This window comes from Erpetoichthys calabaricus, chromosome 7 (genome assembly GCF_900747795.2).
Source record: "Erpetoichthys calabaricus chromosome 7, fErpCal1.3, whole genome shotgun sequence".
NCBI lineage: Eukaryota > Metazoa > Chordata > Cladistia > Polypteriformes > Polypteridae > Erpetoichthys > Erpetoichthys calabaricus.
This window is the reverse complement of record NC_041400.2, coordinates 43,883,345-43,904,854: the sequence shown is the minus strand read 5'-3', so window position 1 is coordinate 43,904,854 and position 21,510 is coordinate 43,883,345. Positions and strand designations below refer to the sequence as shown.

Genomic DNA, 21,510 nt, shown 5'->3' with positions numbered 1-21,510 from the left:
CAAGGTGATTCATAGTCATAACACAATTTTCTTGTATTGAGACACTGTTACCATGCAATATGTAAGTTCTTTGTCCTCATAATCATTTTGATTCAGTTGTTTGTCTGCTACTGTAAATAAAAACAATAGCATATGATCCTCAAATGTTGCCTTTCACATCCCCAGCTGTGAAGATTAATGAAAGACACACATTTGAATTTTGATGGAAATACTCATGCATGAGATCAACAATACACCGTTCTAAACAAATGGGATCTGTGTACATATAAGGTGCTTCACTTTCATAATTAATGGTTTTGAACTGGCAAGAGGTCCATTAAAACTATCACACAAATCTCTTCACATTCCCAGCATGGTTATTTCCTTTCCTAACAGAAATAATCAGAGAACAAGACTTCTAGGCAGACATTAATCACTGTCAATTGCGTAGAGCTTAACTTTTTAGGGGCTGGGCAGTGATTGGTAGTAACTGCTAAAGCAATCTTTGTGAGTTCTGGAAGCAAAGAATAAACCTTGCTGATCCTTTGCCCCTAAACACACACTCACACCGACACTCACATATTCACTCACTCACACTCACACCACTTTAGTTGGTAGATTTACAGATGTGCTATATTAACCATGCTAGGGGCAATAATGGAAATCATTTTGAATGAAATGGGAAGAACATTGAAAGAAACATTAAGATTAATTGTGGCACTTGAACACAAACTACATATTTTTCTGAAGTTGATATTACAATACCTTCCCTGCAAGGTAATGCCAGAATGACTTCATTCTTTCTGAAGTACAAAGGACGGAGGCTGTACTGAGGTCCTTGTATTCACATTGCCATGTTTGGGCATTCAGAGTCCCAAAATGCACGCTTTTATGGAGACAGTAATATATCACTGTTTGACTTTAAAAGATACACAAATGCACAGGCCAAGCAAAAAAAGAAAAAACTATCTTTCTCAAAATAGCACACAATAAAATCACCATCCAAAAATAATTTGCAATACAGCGCTTAAACGATCATTTTATCATTTTTATTTTTACTTATTTTTGTCAAAATGTAAATATTAACTCTTACCTTTATGAGCCCCAATCACTATTTTTAGAGTTGAAGACCTGAAAAATATTAAATGAAAGTATACCATTTAGATTTTCTTATATTAATATTAATTTACATTTTCTTTACTGTCATTGAAAAAATGGGTGCAAAAGCAATTATTGGATTCACACAGTTTTCTCTGCAGATGAGTCAGGCAGCCGTGGGAAATGTATCCTGCGTAAGATGCTTTTTTATGAAGTCACATCATGTTGAACAGAATCTAATCTTAGAGTTCCTTTCAGCTCTTGGGGCTTGTAAAGGTCTAATAAGAGCTTTTAGGTGGAAGTCGCTTTCTCAATACAGGGCCCTGGTGCCATCTCTTCTAAGCACTGCTGAACTAACGCAGATCCTGATCTTAAACTTGGGTGGTATATTTTTAGATGCAGCACGATTTCTGTCAGTGTTATGTTCAATGATCTAAGGAATTTTAATGCACTTACAGTACATATAAACAGACTTATCTTATATTTAGTAATACAAATACTCTGGACACTTAACTGGATTAGACACTTTTGAAAATGTTATCCTAAAGTATATATTATACATGTATAAAAACAATATTTTGTATTAGCTATTATATGCTTATACCAATGGTTTGAAGTGTAACACTGAATAATAACGTAAAACAAAGCTTCTGATTTAACAATGAAATACTGTATATGAATTAAAAGCCTCTAACCTTTTCAATGAAAAAGATTTTTTTTTCTAACCTTGCTAAAGCTGTGAAGACATATATGCTGGTTATAAGTCTATATGTATAATTTCTGTGTTATAAAAATCCAAAAAAGGATGCATTTTTCAAAACGGTAGCTGAACTAAACCACATTTATTTATCACAGTTTAAATTTTTATCTTATATTTATTATTAAGTAGAAAGAAAAAAGTTAAAATGACATATACAATGCAATGCGGCAAGGGATTTCTTTTTCTCATTCAGATTTGTGGCACACAGTCCAGTACAGTTCTGAACATAATCATGGAGCACTACGGCTCTTAAAAGTTCAGACATTTCAATACTTCTTTAAAAAAGGATTGTCTATAATCCATCCTGGGTCCTGCACCAGGCATGAATGGAAGAGGATCAAGAATACTTAAACTTTACCTTGAAAGGATGGCAAAGAGTGACTGGTGAAACTGAATTTTCCCATCTTTCCTCTGTAAACTATTACACTTCCATAGTGACAGCTGGGCATAAGAATGATGTAGCAACATAGGTGCTTGAATGACTGTGGCACTTTCTATTGCTTTATTCATACACTGATTGAAACTCAGATTGAAAAAACAGGGCAGTGTGGACATAACCTGTTTACTTTGCATTTATTCCCATCTGAGAAAGTCATTGCGTCTGCAGGCTTTTAATATGGTGCTGCTATTAAACAGTACATTACCCTAATTGTTTGATTAATTTGAAACATTTACCACTTTCGCAAGCAACCAAATGCTCCATGCTAAGTGCGACTTAAATTAAGAATATGTGTAAAATTACTAACTGCTGATAGAGAGTAAAATGCATTAAATGTATGCAACCGAGAAAATAATTAAATCAGCTTTAGTAATAGAGTGATTAAGGAGGATTTCAAATCAAAATGCATTTGAGGACCAGAGATGACAAAATAGTACATTATAAAGCAAGCATGTCGCAATCACACATTAATGTAAATATTCAGTGCTGTCAATGGGAGGATATTCACTGTAAAACACTTTAAGACCACAGAGAAAAAAGTACATTTACTGTTTTTTGCTCTTGCCTTAGTTTTTCTTGTTATATTTCTGAATTCCTTTAATAAAATCTTTAAGGAACTTGCTTTGTTTTATCTTGCACTGGAGCTTTTCATGGTTTCCTTCTTCTCCATTTTGGTGAACATTTTCAACTTTCCTTATTTGAAAGTCTTAGCCTCATTTTTGGGCCTGTGCAGGCTTGAAACCTGCTTTTTTGAGTTTGGGGCCAGGCTTCCTGGGATACCGTCACTCCAGTGGGCCAAAAACCCGAAAATAAGGGAAGCTCTGGCCTTTCAGATGAGTTTTTGGACTGCTCTCCTCTTTGTGCTTCAGGTGGATGGATTTCACAGCACAAATCTATAAAACCAAAAACAACTGAAGGATTGGGAAATGGATGGAACTGGATTCTTTTATACAGGGTGGTGCAGGGAAATGGGAAATTTTCAATTGACGTTCAATGCACGAATAAACACATTACAAAATATATTTAATGATGAAATGTATTGTACAGGATATGCAATTAATGATGGTAATCAATATTTATTGTATGTTTTGAAGAAAACGTCATCAAGGTGTTGTCCATTTCTTCATACACATTCTGATAGCCTGTTGTGGAAATTCTGCATTGCTCAACATAACATGTCAAGAGGAATGCCAGCGATTTCCTCTTTAATGTTCCTTTTTAGTACAGCAATGGTTGCAGGACATGTGTGGTACACTTGGCTTTTAAGATGTTCCCACAGAAAAAAATCAGAAACAGTGGGGATCTTGGTGGCCATGGAATGGTAATGATGGCGAAATTCCCTTTGTGCATCAGTCACAATATCACCATTCTTATAAAAGGCTTTCACAGCGAATGCTCGTTGTGCACCACTGCTCCATTAAAACTAATGACAAGGAGTTCTAAATGAGGTCACATTGGTCCCAAACAACTGCTGATGCCCCAGGGTCACCAACACCTAGTTCCAAAATCTCAGGTTTTCCTGCACCACCTGGTATAGTCAAGAATTTTCCAGGATGTTCCAATTACAGAATAGAGTAGGTAAATTAATGGTGTTTAGAGCAACTGCATTGTTTATTGGACTAATCTTTGTAAGCAAATTTGAATTTGATGATGACGAGAGCAACCACCACACTCTTCCATGCACTATTGGTTAGAAATGTTTAATGTCTGAAGGGATTCATCGTGCTGTCAGACAAAGAGGCAAAAACTCATCAATGGAATTTTCTTGTGATCATGATTTACGTGTTCGACTATTGGTGACTTCTTTGTCTTAAAGACCGGTTGTTTTCTAGTTCTTTAACAACTATTTTTTTCTATTCAAACAAGCATTAAAATTTAAACATGTGTTCTCTTACATTCATATATTTTGTCCTTTCTTTGCCTTCCTTTTACTGAGGTGGAAGGATTAGGAAATTAACAAACCACCAATTAAAAGAAAGCGTTTTTCAAGGAGACACCTTTTAAGGAAATAAGAAATTTAGATGACAGATATTATGCTAGGCAAGTTGGTACAAATACTCGAGAGTTAACCTGGAGAAAAAAGCAAAATCAAAATCGAAAAATTCATTGACAGCTGAGAAGTCGGCAGCACCATTATCAAGACCAAACTGTGAGACAAGAAATCAAAGTCAAAATTTTGAGCTAAGTCAAAAAACAGAAGCAAAAGTAATAGGAATTAAAGGCACAAAAGGGGTTGTTTAGGAGATGCCCTTTTAACCCATTGCGTTGGTAACCAGACGTCACGACCTCAGTGAACCCACCACTAACAACATGAGAGGCTGTCAAAATAGCAGCGATCATGAACAATCAAAAAAGGTGGTGAAAACAAACCAAAATAAATAACAAAAACAAAAAAAAAAGACTATAATTCAGATTACTAATGTCAGATTCAGATTCAGACTCAGGAGACCACCAAAACAGGTATTATATCTTTTAAAGAATAATTTGCAAAAATGTAAATAATGAACCTATTCATAACAAGAGAAGGTTGTTTTTGGTTCAGGCCAAACTCATCGCTTTACACTTGAGGAGCAGTTACTGTAGCAATGAAAAAGGGAAAGACAACAGACCATCCTATACTTGGAAAATTTCAACGGATTACAAGGGCTCTGCATGAAGTACGTGCCCAGTCTCGTCTTAAAATGAGGCTGTTTCCTATGCCATGCTATAAATGAGAAAAACATAAAATCTTAACAAATAAGATGAAGGTCGTTACACCATTGAAACGCATTTGTGTGTTTCAGTGATGGCAGCCTCATTCAAGGCTTTTGTTCAGCTTTCGTCAATTTGCTCTGATGGCTGGAGGGCCTGCTCCCTATTTCCACAACTGTCTGTGTTATAGAATACTGCCTCTTGTTTTCAAAGTATTTTCCTGCAGCCTTTATTGGTGTCCCCCATTCCTTTTCTCACTTAATGTTTATTAAAAAGTCAGAAGCGTTTATGTTGTCTTGATTCTTGACAGTTTTCGAAGATCAATGTACCATTCTTTGCTCACAGTGTGGCGAGAGAGCCGGTGCGAGAGAGTGAGCATACAAGGAAGCGCGTGCTGACTCGCAGGCAGCTGGACTGTGAACCCTAGCAGGGTGTTTGGCCAACACATAGGGCAGTTGGCTGTGGTCGCTCCCGCTGAGCATCCTATGAAGAGCGGGAGTGACCAGAAGAAGGACGGCTGGCCACGTAAGGCCGAGAAGGCAGCGGGAGTCGGAAGGCTTGGCTGGTGAATTCCCTGACGTGAGTGTCCTGGTTGTTAGGGAAGCCAAGTCTCGGTCTGGGGAGAGTGCTGAACCGAAGCCAGGGATCGGGAAGCCTCCAGACCAGAAGGAAGAAGGAAGGACAGCTGCAGGTAGGGTGGCTCCCCTGTTGTGGAGCCTGGATAGGGAGAAGTGGGTGGTCACCAGTTAAAGAATGCACCAGGCTTGTTTTTAAAGAGACTGCTTCATGTCATAGTTTTAACCTCGTTTTTTAAAGAGTTTTTTCTATTGGTTTTTAAACCTTCACTCATTTTACTGGATTATTTATTGAAGATATTTTGAAAGCACTGCACTTTATTTTGAATACTTTGTTTTTGATTGTTTGTTTGCTGTTTTTAATAAAAGCACTTGGCACTTTTGTACACCATTCCCTTGCTCCATTTGTTATGCCTCACTGCCAAGCTCAGTGGTAACATTACCGACGGTGAAGGGTTCAAGGGCTCCCAGAAGCTGAAAGGGAGCATGGAGAGAACCCGCATCGTTACACACTGTTCTCTTTTGGCAAATGTAAATGCCATAAATGAATCATGTTGCCTAGAAAATGAAATGACTATAATTCATTTTATCTTCAAAAATGCAATCAGAGGGGGATCAGAGTGTTGCATTCATCGGAATTTTTGCCTCTTACATCTGATTCAATGGTTGGAATTCTGTGTGGCTTTTAACTGTTTATCCAAAAAGAACAAAAAATCTAATCTATGATTTTGGTTTTGCTTTCTCCATATAACAAAAGCTTTGGTCATCTTCGGTAAAAGAGAAATGCTTCCAGCATGCAAAGGTGTTAATCTTGCCTTATACAAAGCAGTTTAACTTCAGCACTTTGTTCTTTTCTTACTGGTACTTTTCACTCTTATTGACCATACATTGTGCCCCTGATTGTTTGGAAAGTGTGATTTATTCAAAGTAGAACATTTTGTCATACTTGGAACATTTATAATGGCAGATGAACTCGGCAGAAGCAGAGTTAAGGTATACTGTATGAGCAGGCATAAATCCGCACTCTGGAGATCTATATAAAGTAAATACAAAATGAACATTAAGTGCCTATCATCAATCATTTATGCAACGGTTGCTCTTTATAATATCTTTGGTCTAACCCGGCCATTTATACAATATCATCAGTTACTCTGGAAAAGGCTTTGTCTCATCAGTTGGCTGATTTGCATGCAAAACATGTAAGCATTTAAATGATCAAAATCTGAGAGTGTAGACTTGCCACTATTTACCACTTCACCTCTGCATACAAACATGATATGTGCAGCTCGGCCTGTGGTTTGGGTGCTCTAGTCAGGATTTATAGAAGCGTATTATGCTAAACTTACAAGAATATGTCAAAAATGAGGGACATGCCAAGCTGCATGAGTGACAGAGCTACATTGATAATGGCTGGCTGAGAAGCTTTAAAAGTGAACTTGGGAAAGAGATGACTTTTATGTGGTCAGGAATCAAAACAAATCATGATGTGGCAGAGCAACATGCTAAAACGTGCATTCCTGACATTTCTAAATACTAGGAATGATACGCCAGATACATTTAAAAAATGTAATTTATGGGCATAACAACAAGATAAATATAATTTATTGGATTTTGGAAAAATAGCATATGATCATGAGGAGCTATAGACAAAATAATCAAACATAAGGCATTCCCCATACACCGTGAAAGCTATAAATTAGTTATGCTGAATTTTTTTCTACATTTTTATCTCTCAGTCCTAAGCTGTGATTTATTAGGTTTACAGTGTCTTGTACAAGTGTTAGCAAGTTATTATTCTTTCATATAAAAAAAGACTATTATCAATTAAATATTCATTACAGGGTGGCGCAGTGGTAGCACTGCTGCCTCGCAGTATGGAGACCCGGGTTCGCTTCCCGGGTCCTCCCTGCGTGGAGTTTGCATGTTCTCTCCGTGTCTGCGTGGGTTTCCTCCCACAGTCCAAAGACATGCAGGTTAGTTGGATTGGCAATTCTAAATTGTCCCTGGTGTGTGCTTGGTGTTTGTGTGTGTCCTGCGGTGGGTTGGCACCCTGCCCGGGATTGGTTCCTGCCTTGTTGGCTGGGATTGGCTCCAGCAGACCCCTGTGTTCAGATTCAGCAGGTTGGAAAATGGATGGATGGACGAATATTCATTACATATTTTATTATTCAGTTACTAATAATTGATGGAATAAGGGTCTAACAAACTCTGGGTGGGAAAGCAATAGTATTATTTTTTATAAAAAAACAATGTATATATGTAGTGCAGAGCTTAGTGCTGCTGCTTCATGGATCCAGGGTTCACTGTTTGACTCCTGTGATCAGTCATTTCCTACGTGGACTTTACACTTTCTCGCTGTGTCTGTGTGGGCTTCTCCCGAGTACTCGAGTTTTTCTCCCACATCCCCTGATTGTGTGTTTTAGGTTAACTGGTGACGACACATTGGTCCCAGTAGGAGTGTGCATGTGTGTGTGAATGGGCTCTGCAGGGCTGGGGTGGCTAGTGCTGACAGGGTAGGCTCTTGCCCCTGTAACAGTAAGTCAGATAAAGTGCTTTTGAGTACGAGAAGAGATTTAATATATTAAACACATTTACATTAATATTTTATGAAATACAGGCTACATATAATATAACATTATTTATATATTAGGCTCTTTCCAATATATAAATAATACTTCTGACTTGCTCACAATGCTACCACTACAGACTGCAGTCCCCCCATGAGCCTGAAATGGAGTGAAAGTTGGAAATTCAAAAGATATAATACAGCACATCAATAAGCTTCTTTTGAACCTCACCTAAATCTTTGTGTGACTGAACTCTTCTCCTACTCAGCATATTACCATATGAGACTTATGAATCAAGGAAAAAGTGCATTCACCGGTAGGCTTTCTCATTCTATGAGAGGATTAATTTCTTTAGTACAAAAACAAGGGGAACTGCACTATTGTTACCAGAATCTTTTAATCATGCTCACCAATGAGTGTTGAATCTGTAAGCCTGCTCAGTCATCAGTAACCAAAAACACAGCGTTAACAGGGATTGTAAAGCTGTGCACATCATATCAATGGTTACATGAGCAGCTTGTAGGTTTGACTATGTACATTATATCATTTCAACTTTAACACACTTTAACAGCATTCTAATCCATAACACATTAGCCTATATATGAAATATACTTGTATACAAATTAATAAATGCTGGCTGCAGGAAATACTATAGCTGAACAGTAAAAACAGGTATAGAAGCGAATAAATCAGAAGCACAGACATGAATTCTACAGACTGACGAGGAAAGCAACAGTTTTTAAATGCTATGAAGATGACTGGTAATATAAATACGGAGAGCACATGTTGCATTATAACTTACTTCTTGTACACAATGTACACAATGTACACAGTGAAAACGCTTAGCATTTTTCTTCAGAACTCATGTGTATCCTTAATGGACACTGGCCCTCCCTGTCTAGCTATGCAAATGAAACTCAGTGTTAGTGACAGAGGATGGTAGCGGCTACACATATGAAATGGGTTAACAAAATAACATCATTGATATAAACTGATGTAGGCATTTGAGGCAAACCAAAACAAGAGCACAATTTTGTGAGCTTCTGTTTTGAGTACTGCTGTGGGTTGACAAAAAAGAGTTACAGGGATCCCTATATGTTGGTTGTGATTGTTAAGTACTTGCTGCATGTTAAAAACAATCTGCAATGAACTTCCCAAGTACCTGTGTTCTTCCTAGACTCTGTGGACTGGGTACTATATTAAACAGGATTTCAAACACCTTTGCTAAAATTGTACATCTTTCCAACCTTAGCAGTACCCAGTAAAACAAAAAAAAAAACATGGAAACTCCACTAAGTGCAATCATGGTATCTGCCCCACTTTAAACTATATCTCTCTATTATAAAAGAACATCTTGAGACGAGACTATTGCCAAGAGATTTTTTCAAGTCCCACCCTCCTCTCAAACATTTCAGGTTAACGGCCCACGCCCACGGTCCTCTCACCGTGAGGAGAGGACGGACGTGAGACACAGTTCCTGCGCTCTCAACTCTTATAAATTTTCACATTTTCCTCACTTTAAGTTCCCAATAAAAGACGACTTATTATGTCCAAATCTTATTGAAGAATTTCATCCCAAAGGGTTATCAACAGAAGAAATGAGTACATGGGCAATCCTAGCACCGAGAAACGATGAAGTCAAATGAATTAACGCAAAAATTGTCGATGGGTTACAAGGCAAATTGGTTAACTGTCTATCAATAGACTATGCTGAAACAGTTGGTGGTGATGGCAGACCCCCATGACCCTGCGTTAGGATATAACGGGTTGGACGATGACTAACTGATATCTACAACCGTTAACACTGTCTGGTCTTCCACCAGCTGAATTACTGTTGAAAGAAGGATGTATCGTAATGTTATTGTGTAATTTATGTATGAGTGATGGGCTATGCAATAGGACAAGATTAGTTGTATTCAAAATTGGTCAAACAATTCTGACATATAAAATTTTAACAGGTGATAAGAAAGGTAATGTAGTATATCTTCTGCGGATAACATTAAACACCAAAGGAGACCTTGATATGCCATTCGTATTAAAATGTTTACAGTTTCCCGTTAGAACAGCTTTTGCTATGACAATTAACAAATCACAGGGACAAACATTAGAAAAAGTTGGTTTATTTATTAGAGAGAAAGAAACAATATTCACTCACGGGCAGTTATACGTTGGGCTGTCACAATGTAAGTCCAAACAGGGAATCAAAATTCAATGCGATATTGACGAAAATTTAATTCCAAATATTGTTTTTACTGAAGTTTTACAGTAAAAGTGTAAGTTTAAAAAGTATTTGCATGTTAATTTCAAAGCCAAACAGAACGCAAACGTATAACACAATGAATACCTCTAACGCAACATAAAACATAATTTTCTTTCAATTTATTACGTTTTACTATTTATTACTATGGTTATTTACTCACTGTAATGTAAAATAGTTCTATTATGCATATATAACAATTTCCATGAAAATAAAATGTTTAAATTGTACATCCGCTTCACCATACACGAGCAGCAGAGCCGCAAAGTTGCTAGCGTGTAGCACCTGCTTGATGGTTGGCGAGCAAAGCAAGCAGGGGGCAGAGCCCCCTAGTTATATAAAAAACAGACTAATGTGAACGTCACCAACAACATGTATTACAGCCAGCCCATGCTGATTTTCACTTCTGTTTCAGAAGGCATTTTTGTATGGAATTTGCACATCCTCCACAAGTTCAAATGGGCACATATTTTCTCATTTGTGTTTAACTTTATCTGCATACATTTCTATTTCCTCCGGGTTTCCTGTTGTTCATACTGTCTTGAGTTGATCCAGCATGACCTCAGCTGAGTTGCACAAAGGGGTAGAAGAGAATATTAATTGGACACAAATAATACTGATCGACCCACACATTGCCCAGTGATCTACATTGGACTTTTTTGGCATCCACTGCTACTTGATATGTGCATTCAAGACCTAAGAGATGTGCTATCTTACGCTAAAGGAGGATTATGGATGGATTTTATTAGCAACATATTGCATATATAAAGGAATGACTAGCATTAAAATGAAAGCTCCTAATAAATGAAAAGTGACACTGAAAATAAGGCTGCTAGCTTACAGTTCTAGGATTTAGGTTCAGTTCCCAGTTTCATAACTGTCTATGGGGAGGCTGCACATTCTATTTTCTCCAGGTGTTCTCACGCATTTGAAATTTCAATTTCTGGTGACTTAAATATTTGTCATTGGGGTGTGAGTGAGGATGTTAAGAGTATGCATTTGCTGAATGTCCAGATCTTAAAGGTCCTGGTATGTTTTTGCCTGGATACCTTGAACTGGATGGAGTGGGTCCAAGATCCAAAAAAAGTATGGGGAGATCAGGTAAAGTGGTGCATAGAGGGAACCCCAGTTGGTGTCTGAGTCATTAGAATCTACAAGTGAAACTGATACAATTGTTTATCCTCTTTGCAAAATTTGATGCTACTCTGGTATAATTAGGGAAGAAAATGATAGAAATAGACCCTCCAGTGGGCACTCCAGTTCCCCAAACAACAAACACAGACAGGCTCTGGACACAAGTGGCCAATAAACAACAAGATTTATTCTGTTTCTTAGGAAACTCCTCCCTGACAAATGTTTCCCACAACACAATCACATTCACAGTCAAAAACTGCACCAAGCAATACTGTGAAAGTCTGTCGTTGTCATTCTCTCTTTCTCTCTGCCTCCTCCACTCCTCTCAGCTAGCATTGTCCTCCTCCTCCTCCTCATCTCGACTCTGGCTTCCAGACTGAAATGAGGCTGCTCCTTTTATCCTATCCTGGGAGTGGTGCCAGTGGTATGAAGCTGTGGCTCTGAAGTACTGCTGCGTGAGGTTAAAGCCCCATGGAGTAGGGACTTTCAAACCAAACAGCTCCTTGTGGTGGACCCCATAGAACCCAAAATGGCTTGGCCCTGGGACTACAATACATACATTGTCCTGTGGGTATTCAAACGGGGATCTCAGCTTGGGTTGGGTAAGGATCCAATCTGTCCAATCCCAGTTGGGGTGCCTGCTGACACGACTGTCCATCACACCACCAAGTGCTGTCTATGAGCATACAGGAGGCTTATAGCCTCCAGTTGCTGGATTTCATTGATTTCACTACTGCATTATTATTTGCCCTTTTTGAAAGTTGCAGGGCATAAAGTGCAGTTAATGAAAGTTAAGATTAACTTCATAATATTGAAAACAGTAGTAATACAGTATCTTGATTGGTTAATATTTTTCTTAGAACTTTATGCTTTTTACAAACCCTAATAAATAAACAGAGTCCAAGAGTAGAGTAGAGGACTTGAGAGTCAAAGTTAAGTGTTTCTTGAGCACAGCAGCTCAGTTCTTAAAAGCTGAAATGGACCAGAACTTAAGTGATTTCATTAAATAACTAATAAAATAACTGAAGTAGCAGCAGTCTGATGGACAGATGCGAACAATGATCAAAGACTTCTTACATCTTTCAATTCTTACTAAAAAACACATTTTCCTTGTGGTATACAAGGCAAGTATTCTTTGTAAGTGTATATTGTATGAAGCAACACAATAAATTGTGTCATACAATGCTCAGCACAGGTTGTAATCATTTTTGTTATTTCTGCTTCTGCATGCTTGGACACAACACATCATCAACCTCCCTTCACACTTGTGGAACAGTTTGATGGCACTGAGATCTTGGCTGAATGTGGAAGAACTAAGGTGGCTGCAAAGAATATTAAGGGATCAATTCAGTAGAGTGGCTGTAGAGGCTGAAGGATATTTAGAAATGATAGCATTGAGTAAACGTCAGTACATCAATAAACGTGAATGAGAGGATATCATAAAAAAACAAAAGAAAAGTTTTCATCACAAATGAACAAACGCAAGTGAGGTCACAATGCAAAAAAAACAGTTGAAAAACAACAAGAAGCAAGAGATGACAACTGGATTGACTCAGTGATTGACTGAGTACTGCATAAGCAGCAGAAGCCCCTTTCAAATGAAAGACCAGCTGAGGTTAAATGACTTTCAGGTGATGCCTGAGTAATTTCCCATCACTAGGTATCTGGGGTAGATGCAGACAATGGCATGGGAGTGGAAAAAACGTGATGGAGAGTATGTGACCTACAGCATGGGCAAGGAGGACGCAACACTTATCTTCTTATCCCTAAATTGAGCTTTATGGTAAAGCTGTGTATTCACTAATGCAAAGTGTACTGTATGTTATGGAAAGAAGAAAAAAGACAGTTATCATTATCTAAAACATAAGAATACCTGAAAATGAAGAGAATCAAGGAGCAAGTCTTGGAGAGATACAGACACAAAAATGATGCAAACCTTTTTATATTTAATTAAAGGATACAGAGATGTGTCAAGTATTTGCAGAAAGAGCAGAAGGAGACAGTCCAAGAGAGCATGCAGGAAAAATGTAAATAATATAAAAGAAAAGGAGTTTGGAAATAGACATTAAATGAAGAACATTGGAGCAGGAGAGAGAGACAGAGAAAAAGTGAGAATATCAAGAAATGACTTAAACGTGTCTTCAGGCAGAACACAAATAATGATCAAGGTAGCCTGTGTCTATCCCAAATGCGGTGGCTGCTAGTCAGAATACGTCTTTCATTTGTGGATACTAATATGTGTTAAAGCTGAGTGTCTGGCACATGTTGGTGGGGCTGTCATTGGCATGGGATAAAGATAGAAATCAACAATGCCTTAAAAGATTTAAAAAGGCATGGCCTGGACTTAATAAATGATCATGACTTTGTAGTGTTCCCTAAATTTAATTATATATTTTGTCTTTTTTCTCTTTCTTCATCATGTGAAGCCCTTTGAGCTACATTGTTTGTATGAAAATGTGCTATAGAAATAAATGTTGTTGTTGTTATTCAGGATTCTGGGTCTTGAAGACACAAAAAAAAAAGCGAAATTGACTAACGAGAAAAAAATTCTAAGAAGCACTGCTCTGAGGTAACTGCATGGACAGATACAGTATATTGCCTTTTTACAGTATTCATTTTATACAGCCTCATGGAAAAACAATATTTTGATCAGGGGGAATTGTGTAGATCTGGTGATGACTCTGAGAGCTAAAGCAGAAATTGATTTATTATGATTATGCATTTTGCCTACAACTTCACCCAAGACAACCTGCAGAATCTGTGGATTAGGTGGGGAGAGCTAATTGCCTATATTCTATGAAGTCTACATCTGCCACCAATGGATTTCCTTATGTGAAAGTATTTCAAAACAGTCCACACTTAAAAAAAAGATCAGTGATCCATCTAAGACAGAAAATAGTTGCAGAAGAAGCAACCATTGTGGTGGATACGATTGATAGGCCGTGTAAAGAAATAGGGCATCACTGTGACATCTGCAGAAATATGAATGATGCACTTCTTCCTGCTTGCAAACACTGGTTCGAAACACATTTCTTTTATATTAACTTTACATATTCTCCTTATCATATGATATAATAGTTCCCAATTCCATCATCCAAACACACGTCAGTCAAATACAACTTTTTGATAGCAATGCATTTAGCATGAAAGACAGATACAAAACAGACATGAAGAAGCAGGCACACAGAGAAATACAGAGGAGCAATGCCGACTTAAAGTAGGCTGAACTGTTTTCTACCAGCATTGACTTCTACATTAACAGGCAAATCACTTTGTCCTTCTACACCAACGGTTGCGCCTGCAGTGACCCGTCTGTTAAATTGCCGATGACACCACCTTGACTGGCCTGATTACTGACAAGGATGAGGTGCCATGTCAGAGGAATGAGAATCGGCTGGCCAGTTGGTGCACCCTCAACAATCTTAACTTGAACTCTTTGAAGACAGCAAAAATGATAGAGGATTTCGGGAGATACTCCTACACCCCTATTTATAAATGATGATGTCAAAAGGGTGGAATCATTTAAATCTAAATTTTTGGCACAGTTATCTCTTACAGTCTGGACTGGGGTGAAAACATAACTTCTACAAAAAGCTCAGCAGTGGATCTTTTTTCTATTTTAACTTAAAAAGTTAAAGTGCCCCAATGAGTGCCGATACAGTTTTATATTGCTGTTATTGAGAGCATCCTCAGTTTCTCCGTAGCAGTCTAGTATGGCAATGCATCTGCTCACTCGAAACATAAATTGCAGCATGTCATTCGGACAACAGAAAAGATTGTAGGCCTGGAGCTAAACTCCACTAAGGTCCTTTATACATCATGGGTTGGGAGATGTGCCAGAAATATAAGCAAAGACTACACTCACCTGGTTACCAGCCACCAAAGGTAAGAACTACTTGACATATAAAGAGTTTCTTTCCTACTGCAGTCACTATTGTTAAACACGTCTCTGATTCATCTCAGTCTCTTCCTGATTTCTAAACTCCTCCATTCAGTTTTTAATTACGTCTGTGTTTATTTTATAAGGACTTACTGGGTGGCAATGCAATTCTGCTTTATTATATTATTTAATATATTTTTGATATGTGAAATATTTCCATCCATCCATTATCCAACCCTCTATATCCTAACTACAGGGTCACGGGGGTCAGCTGTAGCCAATCCCAGCCAACACAGGGCGCAAGGCAGGAAATTAACCCCGGGCAGGGCGCCAGCATACTAGGGACAATTTAGGATCGCCAGTTCACCTAACCTGCATGTCTTTGGACTGTGAAGAAAACTTCAGTAAGTGGCCTCTAATTAGAGGGGTGTCCTTTTACAATAATCCATCCATTATCCAACCCGCTATATCCTAACTACAGGGTCACGGGGGTCAGCTGTAGCCAATCCAAGCCAACACAGGAAACAAACCCCAGGCAGGGTGCCAGCCCACTGCAGGGCAAACACACACATCCACACGCCAAGCACACATCAGGGACAATTTAGAATCGCCAATGCACCTAACCTGCATGTCTTTGGACTGTGGGAGGAAACCCACGCAGACACGGGGAGAACATGCAAACTCCACGCAGGGAAGACCCAGGAAGCGAACCCGGGTCTCCTAACTGCGAGGCAGCAGCGCTACCCACTGCACCACCGTGCCGCCATGCAAAATATATTTTTCACTAATACTATATAAAATGTTGTGGTGGCATCATGTAAAGTACATATATATTGTGTTGTTTAATTACATTTACTTTGTCATGTTTATGGATGGAACACTGACAGAAGTTCCTAGCAACTATGTTGTCTGGCAATAAAGTTCATATTTATTTTCTTTAGTTTAATTTAGTTTTAGTTTAGTGAGCATTACCAGACACCATGCCCTGGGACCGAACTGACTACAATTGTGGTAGACATAACCATTAGGCAAAGGCAGAAAAGCACCTTGGGCTCCAAAGTAGCCCTGGGCTCCATGACAAAATGCATTTATATATGATTTTTCAAAACTCATACCAAACTTTTAAAAGTACCAAACATACTGTTATAGCTATTCTTTTAAGTAGGCTTCCATAAATGAGAGCTCCCACCTTCAGTCCAGGCTATAATGGATTATTCCAAGTTCCTGCCACACTACTGCACAATTGGAAATGAAGCCTGGAAAGGTGAACTTGCAACATAGTGAAGAAAAGAAGGTTGCAGTGTAGCAGCATCAATATTAAGACCAGTACATACAACAAAACACAAGGTGATGAACAGAAAATGAAACACAGTTACACAAGTGAAGCAAAAAGTGTGTTATACACAGTAGCTCTCAAAGTTAACTTCTTGCAATAAACTGCTGCACAATTCTAGCTAATTTTTTTGTGGGCCTATTAATAATGTTGCAACAACGGCAACAGTCAAGGACAATAAAAAGAAACTGGATAATGTTCTGCCACTGCTAGAATGTCAAAGATCCACCACCACCCCGACCATGTCATACACTTCTGATGCTAATGATGATAACACCTCGTCTTACAGCAGGGGTTGCCAAACAGCCCACGGGCTCCTTGCAGACATATCTAATATTCTGTCCCTTGCTCTTAACAAGAGGATGTTGCAGTTAACTTGTTGTCAAGCAGTGTCATCCAAAAAATACTTGAAGAAGCCAAGTTTTTACCATAGGAATAAAGTTACAAGTCTGCAAAAGGTTAAATGTGTATTTGTTAAGTTTCCTGCCTGTTCGTTTTTAAAGAATATGACTTTGCACATGGTGATTTCATCAGAAATGCACCCCAAAAGCAGGAGAGTGAACGGTTTGCCCATAACCAGACACCACTCACCACCTGTGTAATACCATTCCAATGGTGAAGTATGGTAGTGGTAGCATCATGCTGCAGGGTTGTTTTATAGCAGCAGGGACTGGGGGTCTAGTCAGAGTTTTGGGAAAGCTGGACGGAGCAAAGTACAGAGATATCGTTAATAAATACCTCTTCTAGAGCACACTGTAGCTCACAATGGGCCCAAGGTTCACCGACCAACAGGAAAATTACCCTAAACAATAGGAAAGGCAACACAGAAATGGCTTAGGGACATTTCTGGGGATACCCTTGTATGGCCCAGCCAGCGCCCACACTTGAACCGTATCAAACATCTCTGGAGAGACCTGAAAATACCTGACCTGAGATGGTCTTTACCCAACCTGCCAGAGCCTGAGAGGATCCGCAGAGAAGAATGGCAGAATATTCCAAATCCATGTGTGCAGAGCTTGTCACATCATATCCAAGATGAATCCAAGCTTCAATGGCTACCAATGGTACTTCATGCAAGTACTGAGTAAAGGATCTGAATACTTGTATCAATGTGATATTTCAGTTTTTTACTTTTAATAAATCTGCAAAAGTTTCTAAAATCCTGTGTTTGCTTTGTCATTCTGAGGTACTGAGTTCTACTTAAGAAGGATACAAAAGAGCTGAAATGATTTTAGCACAAGACTGCAGCATAACAAGGGGTCTGAATACTTTCTGAATCCACTGTATGTATTTATATGATTATGAGATCTGCAGAGCTCCATATTCTGTATTACAAGACAGCAGCAAGTACCACACAATAACTAACATGATATCCTGCAGGCAATAATAACTTTCCTAACTAAATAAAGCTTGTTATTCAGATAACTAGTAAAAGGTGAGCAGCTTATAGCGACTGCTTCTGATGGGCCTACTAACATTTACCAGCAATCTGACTGCTGATGGCTTTTCAGAGCCACTGGCGCTGGCAGAAGAGCACTTTTCTTGAATGTCAGTGCAGACTACTGTTATTACAGCAGGAAAGAAAAGCTACAGTAGATGCTGTAGTCAGGGCGGCTTCGAAACAGCAGCCTATTTTTAACATAGTCCATTAGCTCTTTTCTTTTATTTTGCCTTTTCTTGCTTTCAGGCAACATGATTGATGACAGACTTTTTAATAAGGGCAGTTTATGTAGGTATTGACACTATTTCTTCGGGAGCTGGTTTGGTTCATTAACATTGCAGTATTTTTTCCTAACAGCAGCTCTACTTTTTATGTTTTTTTTTTTTTTTCAAATATATAAATGTGAAATCTTCTAACTTGAAGAGATTCATCTGCAGGCTACTTAAATTACAGTGTTTGTCTGATGTATTATACAGACTTAAAAGAAGGAGGACTTAGTTACAGGTGTGACCCATTTTCTGTTAAATACAGCCTGCTGCCGCACTGGCGCTAAATGACAGGGGGGATTACGGTAAAGATTAATAGTTACGGTCCAGTGATCAGTAGTGCTTGTTAACTGATCATTCCAAACTTCATCTAAGATTTATAACCAATAATCAGGTATGAATAGAAGCTCTCCCTTGCAATCAGGTTCCTACTCCAGGACACAAATAGGCTGAAATCAATCCCTCATGATGCTGATATACAACTACAGTCCTGGTAAAGTGAGGAAAATTCAACTTCCATTTTATGAACCTGAAAAAACAACCCTGCTAAGAGCAGGCTAACCAAAAAAATTACAAAATGCTCAGAAAAAAGTTAAGATGGCCTATGCATCTGTCAATGTGTCCATTTGTCAGTCTATACAGTATGTACAGATACTGCATACTAAAAACCAGTAAATAACTGAGAAAGGCTACAGCTGGCAACCCAATGAAAACAACCTTTATCTTCTACCCTGAATAATAGTGACCTGTCTAATGGAGAGCACCTAGTGGCCCTTAAGAACAGCCCCAATTCATCTGGATATCATGTGATGAAAATGCAGCCCAGGGATGGTCCCCATCAATCCTAATACATCTGAGAGTTCTGGAAAATACACCTGGGAGTGGACCTGTGCTCAGTGTGGCTCATTCCTCAGATGCCTACCTTAGTTAACATCTGATGACTGGGGAGGACATGTCATTAAGCTAAATTTAAAACCATGTCCTGGGAATCATCCAGCAGACTTAAAAACATGTTCTCTTCCTTATGGCATCACGCATTACAGGGACTACAAAAGTTATTCCCAGCCGTCAACATTTTCACATGTTATTCTTACACAACATTGAATCACAGTTGGCTTTTTTGACACTGATCAATAGAAAAAGACTTGTTAATGTCAAAGTGAAAACAGATCTCTGCACAATGATCTAATTTAATTACAAATATAAAACACAAAGTAATTGATCGTATAAGTATGCACCCCCTTCAAGGTGGAATTTAGTAGATATGCCTTGGGAAGCCATGACAGTCTTAAGTGTGTGCACACAGGTCTCATTCAGCTTTGCACATCTGAACACTTTTCCAGAACTGCTTAAACTCTGTCATGTTTCAAGAGGATCATGAGCGAGCAGCCTTTTCCAAGTCCACTAAATCTCAATTGGGCTGAGATCTGGACTCTGATTTGGCCACTGCAGAATATTACCATTGTTGCTTTTAAGCCATTCCTTTGCTTTGGCTTTATGCTTGGGGGTCTTTGCCATACTAAAATACAGATTTTCTGTTGGTCTGTCTTTTGTTATAATGGATCCATGGAAAGATACAAGGAGCGAAGTATTCTGTCATGCCTCTTTCTATGTCAGCCATTATTTCACTGATTGTAGACCAGCCTCATTCAGTTTCAGTGAAATAACTGGTGCCACTGGTATATTAAAAGGATCAATGAATTGAGTCTGACATCAAGTTTAACCCATTTGAAAGACTGAAGTCTACATCTCCAAACACCTAAATGTTACCAGTAATTAAATTAAATAAAATAAATTTCAAGTACAAGCAATAGTGGACCCCACTACAGAAACTGCAGAAAACTTCAGTAAGTGGCCTCTAAGAAGAGGGGTTCTCTTTTACAATAGATAGATAGATAGATAGATAGATAGATAGATAGATAGATAGATAGATAGATAGATAGATAGATAGATAGATAGATAGATAGATAGATAGATAGATAGATAGATACTTTATTAATCCCAAGGGGAAATTCACATACTCCAGCAGCAGCATACTGATACAAAAAACAATAATCCATCCATTATCCAACCCGCTATATCTTAACTACAGGGTCACAGGGGTCTGCTGGAGCCAATCCCAGCCAACACAAGGCGCAAGGCAGGAAACAAACCCCGGGCAGGGCACCAGCCCACCGCACGGCACACACACACACCCACACACCAAGCACACTTTAGGATTGCCAATGCACCTAACCTGCATTTCTTTGGACTGCGAGAGGAAACCGGAGTACCCGGAGGAAACCCACGCTGACACGGGGAGAACATGCAAACTCCACGCAGGGAGGACCCAGGAAGCGAACCCAGGTCTCCTTACTGCAAGGCAGCAGCGCTACCCACTCCGCCACCGTGCCACTTTATAATAATACTTTTTAATAATCAATTCCCCACATGAGGCACCACATCCATGTGTTCTGTGATTTACAGTAAACATAATGGAACATAAGTAATTCTCTTTTCTAACCAACTTTTAAGTGTAAGCAAACTGAAAAAACACACACCTAAGACAGCCAATTATTTCAAATTCCCTGTAAGTGGAAAATCTTTTGTGTTTATTTCTTGAGTTAAAATGGCTCGAAGACTGCTGAGAATGTTGTTTAACTTGACATAGATCAAAACAAATAAAAGTGCTGAACATGAAATATCTGAGGTTTCAGATCTATCATTTTTAGCCTTATTATTTACAGAAAATAAATATGCCATGCAGGGAGCACAGTTACAGTACGTGCACATGCTGTTGCTAAGCACAGCTACCTCTGCCAGAATAAAATTGTCTAGATTACACTGTCTGCAAGATATAAACACAACAGGGTGTTTCATAGTAAGCAATCTAAAGATTCATGATGCTTAGCTCAGATCATCTAAATGGTTGAGAGGAAAATCATATATTTTATTCTAAATAAGCTACTTTTCCCTCAAAGTGGAACAGTATGTACATGATTACAAAGTCATTTTTGATTAGATGTTCTGAATACAATGGGTTGGAATGCTTTTTTTTTTCTGACATTCGTTTACTGTTATTTGTAGATATAAGTTTCTAATGATTAAAGG

At 38.6% G+C, this 21,510-nt stretch overlaps 1 protein-coding gene across 2 annotated transcripts in view; it reads right to left on the bottom strand.

Moving 5' to 3' along the window:
• Positions 1-21,510, bottom strand: part of LOC114654324 (receptor-type tyrosine-protein phosphatase delta) — a 2,007,901-nt gene that overhangs the window by 753,061 nt on the left and 1,233,330 nt on the right. For both annotated transcript variants that reach the window (XM_051929989.1, XM_051929990.1), the window contains one exon: positions 1,073-1,110. The gene's annotated coding sequence lies outside the window, so the exon portion shown is untranslated. The remainder of the gene's footprint in view (positions 1-1,072; positions 1,111-21,510) is intronic.